Here is a 15,771-nt window from a genome sequence, read left to right on the forward strand (position 1 = left end):
TTTGGAAGCAGCATGAGGTTTTCTTAGCCCACACTCTGGACGCCTGCCTGACATTCCCTACATCCTGATAACTGTGTGTGTAGAGCAAGAGAGGAAACTGAAGTGAGAAGGCTTCTTCTACCTCAAAATGCAAGGGAGACCAAGGAGGAGCACTTGAGAGAGCTTGGTTGAATGAGCTGACCTGCCAGCAAGAGAGAAAACGGGAATGGAGTCAGGCAAACAATCCCAATGCCTGCACACAGCCTTGTGCCTCTGGCTCTCCCTCTGCCAGGAACCTGCAGCCTCTCTCCTGTGCTGACAAGGTTTTTGCAGTTTGTCATGACAGCTGAGTGTTCTCAAACAGAGAGCACAAATTACACACACACATGCTGCACCCCCTCCCATCTCCCTGCTACAGCAACACCAGGAAAAGCAGACAGGAGGCTCCATTTAATTGCCATGGGACGTGAATAAATGTCACTGGTTTCAGTGGGAGGTATTTGTATCCTGCAGTGGGAGAGCAGCACCCTGGTATCGCTGCTGCTCTCTGGCTCTTGGTAGCCGGGACTCTGCAGTCCTAGCAGGGCTAATCCTGCTGCCAATTTTCTCTCTGTTTTTGTCATTTCGTGCTCTGCTTTTGTTGAACATTTCAGGGGCTGTTAAGAAGAACCTTCCCCTCTGGCCCGTTATTCCATTATCGTTCATTTTGAGGGTTTTTTTCACTTCATCTGACACATTTGATGCCAGTCTCTGTCAGAAATGAGTTTCTGGACTGGGGGGGAGAATCCAGGGGTTCAGGATGCACTGAGAGCTCAGAGCTGGAGGATGGGAATGCTGAAGATGCAGATGAGATAGGCACATTCAGCAGCATGAAATACTCCTGCATTTTGCTCAGTCTCATTGCTGCAGCTGACAGAGGGGATCTACGTGTCCCTCTGTGACCCCACAGCCTCAGAGGTTTCCCACTTCAGAGGACTGTGTTCCCAGCTCTCTTTTCATCGATGTCCCAGCATGAGGCATGTGCTAATCACTTTTAGCAGGCCCACCATTTGATTGACTTCAAAGCTGGGAATCCAGTTGCTGCCTCTCTTAAAAGATAAGAAAGGCCAACAGGACAAGGGTTGTTTTTCCTGCCTTTAGTTTATAGCTGTCCTTTTTGTGCAGGTCAGAGATAAAAGGTGTTGTTTTGTGCAACATTTGTTGGATTTCTTTCAGCCATTGTTGGATTAGCTTCTCACATCTTTGTCCAGAAAATGCATCAGAAAATGTAACAAAACCTCCTTCTCTGGTATCACACATTCAGACTGAAGAAGTGTTGCCTTTGCTTCTTGGAGTGCCTAAGGTTAAACAACTGCAGTGATCTGCCATGGAATTCACTCTCTCCAAAGGGCACCAAAACCACAAGGTCCTGTACAGAAAGTACAATCTCCAGAACAATATCCACAGCCAAAAACTCCTGAGCAATGGGCTCTTTCCATGGCAACATCTTGCAGATGGCTGAATTTCAGCAGTTATCTGGGCTGACACATTCATTATCCTGCACTGGAAGAACGGGCTTCTTACGCATGAAATGGTCATAAAGATGAACATAAGAAGTGTTCTGAACTCAGAAATGGGAAATTTAAACAACTGTCTTTTTACCCATCATGAACTCAAAGGTGTGGGTTTTCCAAGGAGCAGTGATTTCTTTTTATGGCAAAAAATTTATTCCAGGACTATTTTCTTCCCTTCCTCTTTGTGACCTGATTACAAATCTCTCTTATTTATTCATTATTTGTGCGTTAGGTAAATACCTTTAAGCATTTGATTTTGGTGTGCAAACCATTTTGCAGATAACATTTTGCAAGCCTTTTGCAGAAATCTGAGATTTCTGATCAGTGTTGCAGGGCTTGCTTTGAAGGGGGAGGTGCTTTTTTATGCCTCCTGACTGAATGACTGCTGTTACCAACTCAGCCAGCTGGAACTGTGGTCAGGAAAGTGGTGCCTATCCTTTTTTAACCAATGCACTCCATCCACAAGACATGCCTTCCAACAGCTGAGCTTCAGCTACTCTCAGGATGGGTTCAAGAACCATGGATTTGCCTCACAGTTTTGTTAATTATGCACTGAAGGCATCTAAGTGATTGATATTGTCCCTGTTCTTGTATCTCTTTTGCTGTTGGGATTTTCAAAGTGAAGAAATCAACTTAAAGTTGCTTTTTTTTCCAAATAGGATTCAGAAAAAGATAGAAAACTACAAAAACGCTCTTTGTAAAACATAAGATTTGCTTAGCATGGAGTGATGCTCTCTGCACACACTGCCCATTCCTGTGCTGGGAAGGGGAAGGTGAGACCAGTAGGTGACTGAAGGCTAGAGAAACCAGAGAAGAAAACAAATCCAAGTGAGACATGAAGGCATGAAGAAATATGTAGGAATTTTTGGTGCTAGTGGCTCACATGTGTGGAGCTCAATTTTCTTGGGCGGGGTAGGGGTTCAAAGGAATTGCACCATCTTTTTCCTCCTGAAATGATGCTAATGTTTCTGATTCTGAGTGATCCTGAGAAAGAAACAGCTGTGAATGAAAGTTATCCCAAATGTTCCAAAGAGTGTGAAAAAAAAAAATTTAAAATTATATATTTCTCCTTTTTCCCCCTCCACTCCCTTCATGCTCTCAGCATTCACTCCCACATCCCCACTTTTGGGGAACTTGCTTTCTTCCAGCCTGCTCTGTTTAAAGGTTTCTGTAGCTTAACAACTTTTAAGATTTGAGTCATATGCCTTGCTCAGTGACATCTTCCCTTCCCCCATGCCTCATCTGAAGGTTTCTGGATGTCAATCCACCGGATGTTTCCAGTCTAGAGCACAGCACAGCCATTGTGTGAGTTACACACGTCAAACACTGGAGTTCAAGAGAGACACGGTGTTTGCTGAATGGTTGGAGTTCAGGGGTTGTTTGACAAGAAACATCTTGATGAAGGACCTCTCCTTTCTGCAGCCTGTTGTTTGTGCCTGCTCTTGGAGAAGAACAGCAATCCCAGCCCAAACAGGGCCCCTCTGTCCGACCACTGAACCAAGATACATGCTTGTTTCCAGTTGCTTTGGCTAGACAAGAAACAGCAGAGTTAATGGGCAGAAGGGGATATTAATTTGCATTTGAATACAGCCCAACACAGTTACTCAATGTTACTGCTGGGTAACGGGAAAATTAAGCTGCAAGGGAGTTAGCATATGGAAAAGAAATGTAGCTGATGCTGAGAAGACAGACTGCAGTTGCAGTGAATTAGTGGCCACAGCTGTTAAGCAGGATGCCATGCTGCTCTCAGGGCAGTAGCAAAAGTAGATATTCCATTTTATACACAGTGTGACACAGTGTGGAGTGGCTGGAGAAATAAAATCAACTAACAGGAAAAAAAAAAAGTGAGTATGTGTGTGGGAAGTGATGGAGTTGCAATATTAAAAGTCCAGTGATGAAAAACCACAGAGGCAAAGGAATGCAAGGGGAGGTATCCTGCCCTCTTTAAAAAAAGCAATAAAACCCATAAAAAAGTTTCCTTCCATTTGCAGTGGGCCATTATTATTTTCCAGGAGTCTGGCTAATCACAGCAATTCTCCCTGAGTCAGACAGAGCCCAGAGCCAGATCTTTATACACGTTTCTATGTGTTATTATAGTTGAGAGCAATATGTGGTTACTGTCTCAGAGCTATTGCTTTTTTTATTCCTTCTTTTCTCAGGATCTGGGTTTCCTTTCCTGGCTGAGGGTCTAACTGAAGTGACCTTGTGAGCTACCTGTGGTCCCAGGGAAATCAGGGGATGGATTGGAACTGGAAAGGTTCATACAAGCAGCTCCCTTTCAGCTCTGGGTCTTTCATTTCATTAAGCCCTGGTTTGAACTGCAGCATTCATTGCCATGTTCCCAAAAAACACACAGCAGAGTAATATGGAAAGCCACAATGCCTCCCCTCTATTTTATTTTCTTTTTTTAATAAGTGAAGACTCTTGGGATTTAAACACATACAAAGGCATATCCAGACATCCTCACTCCTTTTCTTACAAGACAAACTCTAGTCAGAGCATTGCTTTTCCAAATTGGCTAAAATTGGTATCATCAATAAGCCAAACTTTTTTAATGGCACAGTGACCCCACAGTGTTCAATACACTACTCACCTAAACTTTCAGTACCCTTTCAATTTTGACATGTGTTCCAGGAAAATATAAATGTATGGAGACATTTGAATTATTTTTTTTTTCCTAAAGAAATCCCTAGGATTTAGTTCCACATCTGCCAGCAGTACTGGTGTGTGGCTAAACACATTGCATGGCTTTGAACTTCTCAAGCGTGACTGTAAAAGGATATTGCCTGTGCTTCTTATTGGTTATATCAGATGAGTGCCACGTCAGTCCTTTCCTTGCTTTGCTGATCTCATTAGAAATAATTAAAGTTTTTATCGGGTTCACATCTAGTTTCTTTGTTTAGCTGGGGCTTTTTCAATGTGTTGGGTTTTTTGTTGTTTTTGGGGTTTTGTTTTTTGTTTTGTTTTTTTTTAACAGATCATTTACTTGTGGAACCTTGCCACACTGCCGTTCACCCAGTTATTATTACTGAATTCTTTCTGAGGGTTCACTACCTCTCTCATAAATCATTACATTTCCATTTAACAAATTTAATAGCAGGATCTGGTTTCAATCCTCCCTACACAGAAAAGCTACTTCAGCTTTTCATTCAGACAAGGAACTTGGTGGAATGTGCCTGGTGCTCTGAGCAGCTCCCAGCCCTCAAAGCATCTCCTGGCTGGGGCCAGCTGGGATGCCTGGGGCTGCACATTGCAGAGATCTGGGCCTTCCTCATCTCTTCTGCTGAAGAAATAAATGGAAAGAAGAAAGAAGAAGGGCAAAGAAATAAGCTGTTGTTTTGGGTTTTTCTCATCAGCCTAAATAAAAGGGAGAAAAAATTCTGTTTTCGAGCTGAAAAATCATGAACATTCTGAAAACATTGAACATTTTGAAGGGGGTAGATTTTGAGTAATTGTAGTGCATGAATTAAGATATATTTATATATAAAGCCAGCACTGCCATAGTACATTGGAGATTTCACCCTGCCCATATACCCTCAGAGAGGAAGATATACTGACCACCACCATATAGACACAGAGCAGCAGCAATTCTCATGAGCATTTCACATCTTGTTCATGGTGTCTAGGTGTAAGAACATGCTACATCGAGGTGAGGAGGAAGAATTCAGCACTGAAGCTTGTCCTTAGTGAACATCTCCCATCTCAGACACCCAGCCATCATTCATTGCAGGGGATCACAAATCATTCCTTAGCAAAGACTGAAAGTGCAGACTTACAGGAATTTGCTGAGGACTGGCTGACGTGTATTGAATAATTTGTTTACCCTACAATCATATTTTCAGGTGGATATTCCTTTGAAGGCAGCTGATACCTTCTTGTAGGCATGCACATAGGTTTTGGGGCTGTTCTTGATTTGACCCAGTCAGTGCTTGGCCTTGACTTTAGCTGATCCCAGCACAGAAGCCCCTTGGGAACTCCTGAGGTTCCCAGCTGAGTACCTCACCTGCTTTGCCCCCTGGGATACTCTCACCAAGCAAAAGGCAGGATATGAGAGGAGAAAGATGAGATCCTGGGAGAAATAAGGGCAAACAGGGAGAATACACTTCCCTAACTCCCTTGGATTTGTGACCGCCTTCACAACACTCTGCAGCACAACTCTGCAGTGGTGACCATCTCCCTCTGGCAGTCTCAGCCTGGGCAGAGGCTTGATTCAAATCCATTAAAGCCACTCTAAGATCCTCTTTGATTTCAAAGCGCTTTGGATTTAGGCTTCTTTCCCATCCAACAGGAGCCCCTTCCAAATCAGCTCCAAGGCACATCAGCTGGATGCTGTGCAAAGGGTTTCTAGCATCAGTTTGAGCTCTGTGGGTATTAAAGAGCACAACATCCTACTCGATTTTCAGTCAGCCACATTCTGCCAGAAGTTGTATTTTGAAAGAAAGGAGAAGGGAAAGGGGAGTTAATCCCTCACACAAGTGTATGCAGTGCGCACCAGTAGAACATAAGGAAGACATAATGACATCTTATTAAAACAATCATTGAAATGAAAATTGATTATTTACTTTGTAACCCATTATGTTTTCCCAGAAAGTAGTTTTCAGATATAATTTTCAATTTTCTTTGAACCAGATGCGTCTCTAACCACAATCATATTTACAGCTCACAGATGTTGCCAATTTCAAGCCACCAGAGCAGAAAGGAACACCAGGAAGAAAGAGAGGGATGAAAACTGGTCAAGATTACAGGTCTGGTGTCCATGGGCAGGACCAGAGCTCACTTGCATGTGCAGATGTTTGTTTTCCCAAGGACATACTGATGTGCCACTGCAGGTGACGTGGAGGAGCAGAAAGAGGGAAGCCCCTGACCTGGTAAGTTTTCTTATTGTACCTTAGCTGTCCTTGAAGCTCCAGTCTTATCCAGGATTTAAGAGAATTGTTGTAGTTAGCAAAGAGGAATAACTTCATAAACCTAAACATAAAATAGCTTCATAAACAATTAAAACTATTGCTCTCATCTTTACATCTTTGGTCTTTATCTCAGAGTCTGGATACAAACAACTGGGAAGCTCACCTGGCTCAGTTGCAGTAGAAATAGATTAATAACTTTCTGAAAGGTCAGCTTTTCTGTAAATAACATAAAGACTTGATTCCAAGCAAAGTTGTTCCACCCCCTAACATGTAGGCAGCTCAGTAATCACAGCCTGGATGACACCATGTGCCTGGCAAATCGGATCTTCACATACTCTTTCCTAAATGCCTTAGAGAAGAAGAAAATAATGGAGGATTTCAGGAAGAAAATGAACCTTTCAAGACCCTTCTAAGTCCAGAGAATCTGTGTCTTTCCATGACTGCAGGCTGAAGCAATATGAAGCAAGAGAAAGGTTAAATTTGCACGTTCTGTTTCAATGCACACATGCACATCTCTCACACACAGCCCCTGGGGTGGTTGGAGCTGTGACATGGAAACAGTTAACCAGGAAAGTTATCCCTCATCAGCATCAGATTCCTGCCAGCAGGTAACAGATGTCTTTTGCCACCAGGAAGGGCAGGGGGAGCAGTGCCATTATTCCCAGCTCTGGAGCAGGTATCAGCTGCCTGTCTCATTCTTCCCAGGGCAGGCTTACACGGGCGCTGTCAGAAGGTGTGATTCAATCCTGCTTGGATCCCCACAGCCAGATGAAGCCCTGCATGAACCCATCAGATGGCAGAGCTCAGAGCTGCTCCCTCCTGCTGCCTCAAAGCCTGGCTCACTCTGGAAGCGAGCACCCGCTGTCAGGCTTTGTGTGCAAAGCCTGATTCGCCTGCTTCGTCTTTGCGCGCTCGGAACAGCTGTGTTCAATCAGATCTGACTGCGAAGTGAACTCCTGAGCACACAAATGCTAGCGATGATCTGTGCAATTTCATCATCCTGTAATTGGCAGCCATACTGCCTAAGGGGCTCTGAGCTCCTGACCAGCACTGGCACTTTCCTGAGCCTTTCCTGAGCTCCACTCCCCGGAGCGACACGTGCACGTACAAGAGCCGAGCAACAAAACACTCCCCAAAGCGTGGTGGGTTCAGCCCAGCCAGCAGCTCACTCATTTCCTCCAGGTGGGATGTCAGAGAGAATCGGAAGAGTGAGAAAACTTGTGGGTTGAGATAAAGACAGTTTAATAGGTAAAACATAAGCTGCACATGCAGACAGAGCAAAACAAGGAATTTATTCACCACTTCCCCTGGGCAGGCAGGTGTTCAGCCATCCCAGGATAGCAGGGATCCATCACACCTTGCTGGAGAAGACAAACACCATCACTTTGAACATCTCCCCGTTCCTTCTTCTTCTTCCCCAGTGCTATGTGCTGAGCATGATGCCGTATGATGTGGGATATCCCCTGGGTCAGCTGTCCCTGCTGTGTCCCCTCCCAATTCCTTGCGCACCCTCATCCTCCTCACTGGTGGGGTGGGGTGAGGAGAAGAAAAGGCCTTGGCTCTGTCTAAGCTCTGCTCTGCAGTCAAAAAACCATCATTCTATTTTGGTCATGCATCTCAAAGCACAGCTCTACACTAGCAACTAGGAAGAAAATCAGCTTTATCCCAATGTGCTCAGGGAGGAGAATTGGGCATCAGAACCTGGTCATGGCTGGCACAAATGAGAGAGATTTTCTTTCACCAGGTTATTTCAGTTCCAAAGGACTTTTCAGACATGAAAATATATCTTGCCCAAGGCCAGGTCAACCCTCTGCTGGTTTCACCAGCCACGCTGGTGCCCTAAGTTCCCACTGTCCTGGTTAGCAAAGCCCCAGCCATTCTGAGAGTGTGTCAATGAAAGAGGAGGCCAATTGAGAGCCAAACTCTGGATTTTCATGTAAATTCAGGGTAAATCCTAAATCACAAAAAAGCTTTCAGATTACACTGAAATATACTAATAATTTTATTGTAATTATTTAAAGCTGTGAGCAATGTATGAGATAAAACAGGAACTGGAGAAAATGTTTTTCCATGAAAGTGGCCCCAGCTGCTGTCAGTTCATGGCCACATCACTGGATTTTTCCCTTACACCTTCTCACTGCAGCTGTGTCCAGGTTTGCACAAGCTCAGCAAAGCTTTTGGCACAGCTGCTGCCCTTGCTGCTCTGACAAGTGACCCAGCATTTATCTCTTCTATAATCAGGATGACCCTGAAAGTGGCCTATGGTTGATTCACAGCTTTGTGAAGCCTTTCCAAGGTGCCTGCAGCCACATGAATCTCAATTCTCTGCCTACAGCCTTGCTTGAGATTGCAAGCCCCCCTTAATTCTGACTGTGTAGGACTGCGTACCCAAGCCTTGGTAAGACTTGGGGACAGGGTGGTGATAAAATGTGCTGCTGCACTGACATGGCTTTTCTCTTCTTCCTGATGGTGAAAGTAATTGCATTTGGACCTCTCTACATCTCCAGGAAATATGTTTCTGAGAGACAGAATGGTGGGAAGATTTCAAAGGGCTGCTCTTCTTTTCTTGCTTTCGCTTGCAGTATGGAGGGTTCTGCAAATCCTGCCACAAGCACTGCTCTTGCACCTCAGCTCTTCTTGTGCTTCCTGCTGGAAGGCAGTGTTTAAATCAGGTGCACTCTCCTACCAGGATTTGAGCCAGCCTTGGCTCAAGGTCTCTTAAACCTGCTGCTGTGAGGCTCATTTCCCTTAAAAATTAAAGCCCACGTTAAAATTAGTATACTGTAGTATTTTCTACTATGTGGTGCCCATGCATTTGATGTGTGGAACATGTCCTCATATGAACCCAGTGGCTATTCAAACCTGCAAAGTTTTGTTCATTGTGTTCATCTGAGAGAGCTACAAGAGCCTGTCCCTGGATCCTGCCTGCAAGGCTTGCTGCCCTTCCTGAGAGCTCATTAGGCAGTGGAATTGTACACAGGACCTGAGCAAAAGCCCAGTGGAGCCAGTGAATGATTTTCTATTGATCCAAGCCCTTGAACTGAAGCAGCACAGGCAAAGCAAACTGGGAAAAGCTTCTGCTTTCAAACCATCAGAACAATATTTAAATTTCCCTATGTTGCCTCTTTTATTTTATTTTGGGTTTTTTTCTGGACTCTGAACTATTTTGTTCAGACAGATTTCCCCTCTATATATCTTCTTGTATTTCTAAATGCAGTTCTAGTCGGGGGGAAGATGAGCAAGAGGCAAAAATCAAGGCAAAACTATGGTAAATGCATCTTTATTTAACACACTAACAGGAGAAAGGAGTGAACCACAAACTATTGTAAGAATAATTACAGTATTAAAACAATAACAAGAAATTTTAATATAGCATGGTCTTGCTATTAAAAGTTGTTCTATATCTGATGAGTTCAATGTGCTTTAATTTAATTAAATCTTTCTCACTCACATGGTATGCAGAAGACAGAAATCTTCAGCAAAGCTGTCAAATGGCTACATTATCTGGGAGTGCAATGCACACTTCCTCAGGAAATGAGCACTTTTCTTTGGAAAAATCATGTTTACTACATCTACTCTGGCAAAGCACATCCCTATTGAAACAGAAGAACAGCTGAGGAAATGAAAGCTTCATTTACCTGAGCTGAGACAGGGAAATTTAGAGCAAAAGAACCCAAATTTCTAAAAAAGCAGATGTTAAAATCTGGTGGAAAAAACACAGCTGGAAAAGAAGGAAAAGCAAATGTTACATGGATACTGCATCAACTGCAACATCATCTTGCTTTTTTGCCTCGTTAGCCTGCTGTTCCCCTTGCTTGATTTGTTGAACCAGAGACAAGAGACTCTCCACCCTGGAAACAAACTCGTTTTAAGAGAGAAATAAAAAGTGTGTGTGTCTCCTATGGACAACTTACACTGGGAACACCAGCAATAGACTGGGAAATGAATGCTTCTCTAGGTGTATGCCAGCTGTCCAGCTTACACTAAACAATGTTCTTAATTAGTGGTAATGGGTTGGCAAAATCCTGGAAGTGCATAACTATTATTTATTTTTTTTTTATAGTTATGATCACTTAAAGAAAACAGCATATTACAAATGATGGCTAACAAGGACAAAGCAAACGTCAATTAGAAAATATGGCTCTAATCACTCAAGTCACCTTAAAGCATGAATCACTGTAAATGCATTTTATGTTCAAATGGTAAAAACAGAGCTAGCAAAAGGCAGGAAACTGTGCTGTGAAAAGAAAAAGCAGAGCTTTTCTGCTAAAAGCTATTCTGCTTCCCAAGCTGAAAGGACAACACAGAAATTAATGAGGAATTGTGACAAATCACACAAAGGCACTGTCCTCACGGTGCTGCCCTTGGTGAGCATAACGCGCCTGCACTGTCAGAGCAGGGGAAGAGATGTGGTCTGTACATCTCTGTCACCACCTGCAAGGCACTTGCAGTGACACACAGTTGCTTTGATGAGGGTGGCTATTGCCACTTTTATAGTGGCACTATATATATATTTTATTTTTCAGGATGTACCACTTAATTTTCAGGTGTCTGTTTTAGGCTTTTTCAGCTCTCTTAGATATTAACACAACACTGGCAGACGTGATATAGGGCCCATGGAAAAGCTGTGTCCTCCTGGAGAGGCAGCTGGAAGGCAGATGAGTTATGTGAAGGGAGCCAAACTGCATTAAACATCTCTGTTTAGACATCTGAACCAAGTAAGGAGAGATTTCAGGTCCTGTAAATCCTGTGCTGTCCTTGCAGCACCACAGCTTGCCTGGCTCAGTATGGACCTTCCCAGCAGACACTCTCTGAAAGCTGCTGAACACGAAGGTATAAGGCAAGAACACAGCTCTGAGCTCAAAACTATGTTATATGCTCAAAACTATCTACACCCAGAAATGTACTGGCATTTGAAATTGAATTCCTTCCTCTGTAGAGGGTGTACACTTCAGATGAAGAAACGAGTGAGCACATTTAAGGGAGGTTGTGGCATTGAGGAGGACATCCAAGAAGTTACATCTCTGAACTTTCCAAACTTGAGCTTCTGTGTGATTGGTGACACTGAAGGGAGCAGAGAGTGTCAGGTTTCAGGAGAAGATTCCATGAAAAAGTCCTTTTGTGGTGTGTCTTCATTGTTGGCACTAATAAAGACTGGAGTTTTTAAGATAATTTTTGTGGGGTACTTGAGAGATAGATAGATAGATAGATAGATAGATAGATAGATAGATAGATAGATATAGATAGATAGATATAGATAGATATAGATATAGATAGATAGATAGATAGATAGATAGATAGATAGATAGATAGATAGATAGACAAACAAACATAATTTTTGCCCCTAGCTTTAAGGACACAGTAGAAAACTGTTCCCCCAGAGCACAGAGTAACCATTATCCAAACACTGTTAAATGGAGCAGATCAATCTGCAAAGTGAGGAAGGAGATGTCTCCCATCCATCATGATGGCACTGCTGAAGGCCAGGACACGAAGGTTTGATTTTGTCTACTCTGACAGCACTCATTCAGCCAGCAAATCTCTGCCACCTTACACACAGCTCTGAAAGGTAACTGGCAGCATATTCATGACTTTGAGATACACAGACTCAAGCAAACACGATGGAAATATATCAGCATAATCTGGAAAGCAGGGGACAGGGAGGGATATGAATTATTCCCCCTTCAGAATAGGGGTGCTCAAAACTGCTATTTGTGCTGCTCTAAACAACTCAGAAAGCAGAGTCTATGCTGAGAATACAAATCTTGCTATTATCTTATCTTGGTGGTTTCAAGGAACCAGAGATGAGCAGCTTCCTCCCTTCCTAAGTAGCACTTTCAGTATTTGCAACCATGAAGGATTAAAACTAGTATTAAGCACCACCAAAAAATTAATTTATTTGAAAAATATCACAAGATAAAAGGAAAGCCATTTCTCTTGGTAGCCCTTGGTATCTTTTTTACTTCTTAATCCTTTTTACCAAGGCATGACTGAGTACCTCCATCATTGACCACAGCATAATGTACTTTCAAATACACTAACTTAACATAAGAACCTGGCTGCAATAGCTTGGATTTGGCACTGGCAGAAAATCCTATTTGAAAGGCCTGGCAAATTCATTCAGGGTCTGAACTCTGTGGTGGCTGACCCAGGTCACTGTCACAGCAACCTGGAGAGCTGAGGGACAGCTCTGGCTTCAACTGGCTTGACGTCATGACCAGGCTGACAGGGTGGGTGTACAGCTTCAGCAGGAAAAGTCATCCTTTAACCTATATATATGTAGATTTAATTGGCTGGTAATGCTCTCCAGGTGTCCCATGGGAAACTGCAGGTAAATTGCTGACTTTAGTGACAAGATGACCTCTGGGAATGGCAGACAATTTATATTACACAGAGGTTTGGAGGTTCAGTTCTGCCCAGTGTGCTGTCAGCTTTGGCTGCAGATCAGTGCTTTAAGTCTGTTCACTGGCAGCTCACAGACTTTGCACTAAGAGTGGAAGATAAACCAGCCATGAGATCTTGTCTGGAACATCTTCACATCATCTCCTCTTGTGTCTGGATGCATTATCCACGTTTCCAGGGCATGTTTATGTTGGAGAGCTCCTTGCAGGGATTCCCAAGATCACCACACCCGAGATGTTGCTGAAGAAGGACACTCCATAATCACCTCAGCAGATCTCTACCCCAACAAATTAGACCTCTTGAGAGGCAGCTGATTATGAACCTGAGAACACTTGGAGGTTGCACCACTCTCCACATCACAGCTAGAGTCTGCACTGTGTGTGAGCCCCAGCCCCTCGGTGCTCTCTTCCCATTGAAATCATTTGTACAGCTCCAAGCAAAAATAGGGTATGATCACCAGGGAGTCTGATAGAATCATAGAATCATTTAGGCTCTTTAAGATCATTGAGTCCAACCATAAAATAACTTTCAGGAAACTAATCAGGGAGGGAATAAATTGGTCAAGAAAGAGCTTTGTGAAATGGTTGCAGACCAGGCCAGAAGAGCTCGAGGATTAAGAATTTCTCTGATGCTGACACTCAGTTTTCTCTTATGTGTGAATGTATGTTGATAGCTGGCATGTACATATTCCAATTAGCATTTCAGCTAGACTTGGAAATCTCTCACATTCAAGTGATGTGCTACAACACACCCATGTTTTCCGAAATCTTCAAGACAAAGTGTAAAATATCCTTAGAGCAAAGAGACATTGTCAAGTTGCCCCATTTTCACACAGGCCAGTGGCTAGCCATTGTAGGTATGTACCTTTTAAATGGAAAAACAAAGATTTATTGAATTATGCCTTTTAAGGCATTTTCATAGCTAAAACATGCCCCCAGCCTGCAAAGTACCTGAAGCAGGGCAGGAACTGAAGCCAACATTTTGGCTCTATGTGTTACTACAGCATGAAAATGAAAACATTTAACAGTTACAGATATTCTGGCTTCAAAGATTAATCTGAGGTCAGTTCCTGCCCCTAGACTGCCCTGCAGGTCTATTGCATTTTGTTGTAATTGCCTAAATGTAATTGAGAGTGAGAGTAGAACCTTCAAACCTTTTTTTCAGTTTTTCACTGTTTTGTTTGTGCTTCTGCTGCCACAAAGCATCATGAACTGATGAAAAAATTAGCAGCTCTGAAACACAGTTTAAATTGGTTGGGAACCAAAAAGACGAGGAAAATTCAAGTGAACAAATTTGAATATAAATGGAAGAAATGGACACCTCTTTCAGCATTGCACTTTATAGTTTAGTTATTATAGTTATTAATATATTATAGTAATATATAAATTATTATATTATTGTATTATAATTATTATAATGGAAAGCAATGTTGTAACATGGGAATTGTTGTGACTTATATATGGTTTCATAAAAATGACAGAAATTTGAGGCTTGTGCTGCCTCTTAAACAAATAAGAAATCTTACTGCCTCAGTAACATTTGGAAATTTGAGATAAAGCCAAAGACCCATATCTTATATTAACAAATTACTGTCTCCTAGCAGAGGCCTGCATAGCCTTTTGTACAATTAGTGACAAATTTGGGCCCTGTGACATATTTAATGCATGGAAAGTAGAACTAGTCTGTATGATGGATGATGACTGGGTAATGATTGTAAGTAATGGTGTATTTGTACATCTGAACAAAGCAGAGAAAGCAATTAGCCCTTCCCGTAAGCCCTCCATCACTGACAGGCTGTCATGCTTCTTCAGCTTCCCTGGGATAGAGGAGTGGAGAGGAGGAAAGGAGGTGCTGGGAAAAATAACAGGAGGTAGAGAGGAAGGAGAGCAGAGCAGGGTTCCTGAAACCCAGTCTGGGTGACTTGGGTGCCCTTCTTTCTGTGTCTCAGTGGAGCCTTTTTCCCTTCCAGCTTCATCACTGGACATGCTGTCCACCCACTAGTCCCTTTTCTGGCTCCTTGGCAGTGTCTGCATGTCTGATCCAAGTGTCTCACCTCTAGGCAATCACATTCCAGCACTTCTTTCTCCCTCCTGTCTCTTGTGCACTTGCTCATGCCCTACCTCATAAATAATTGCGTGGAAAGAGCAGCTCAGTGCTGAGGAGCCAGCTTTTTCTTCCCTCCACCCCCCAAAAATAAGAAAAAATAAATACAAGGAAAAAAAAAAAAGTTTAATTGTTAGAAAAGAAATAAGGAAAAGAGCAAAGAACTTTATTATGGTAAAACACAGATCAACCCTGAACATTTGAGTAGACTGTGCAAAACTTTTCTAGAAAGTGGAAAATGTTCAAAGGGAAGGAAAATTTGATTTGAGGAAATGAACAGCAGCTAAGGAGATTAGTGTTCATCAAACTGCAAGGGTAGAAGAAACAGTGAAGGAAGAACTATGGAAGATCTATAAAATTATGAGTCCCAGTGAGTTGGTGATGAGAGGAAAATTATTTGCAGTCCCTGCCAGTTGACAGCTAGGGGCAATCAAATAAATCAACTGGCAAGTCTACACCAAAGCAATCAAAGTAGGATATTTCTTCAGACAATGTACTCATCTGGGAAAGTCCCCACTCCTGCCATCTCCCTGCCTAGCTTTCCTTTTTCATTCTCCTCTACCGTTCAGGCAATATTATTTTCTCTTTCTACTCCACACCTCTGCACACATCAGAAATCCTCTCCACAATATTGTCCTCCTGCACATCCATTGGAGCTCCCAATATCATCACTGCAGCTACACTGGCTTTTACTCTCCTACTAATTGGCACTAGTACAAGACAGTGTCCATGAAAGGTCTCCCTTCCATCCTGAAAGCCAAATCCACGAGCTGTGTCATTCCCTATAAGTCATAAATGCAGAAGATACTGACCTGCAGACACGAGAT

Source organism: Cyanistes caeruleus, chromosome 1, assembly GCF_971803275.1.
Source record: "Cyanistes caeruleus chromosome 1, bCyaCae1.hap1.1, whole genome shotgun sequence".
Taxonomy (NCBI): Eukaryota; Metazoa; Chordata; class Aves; order Passeriformes; family Paridae; genus Cyanistes; species Cyanistes caeruleus.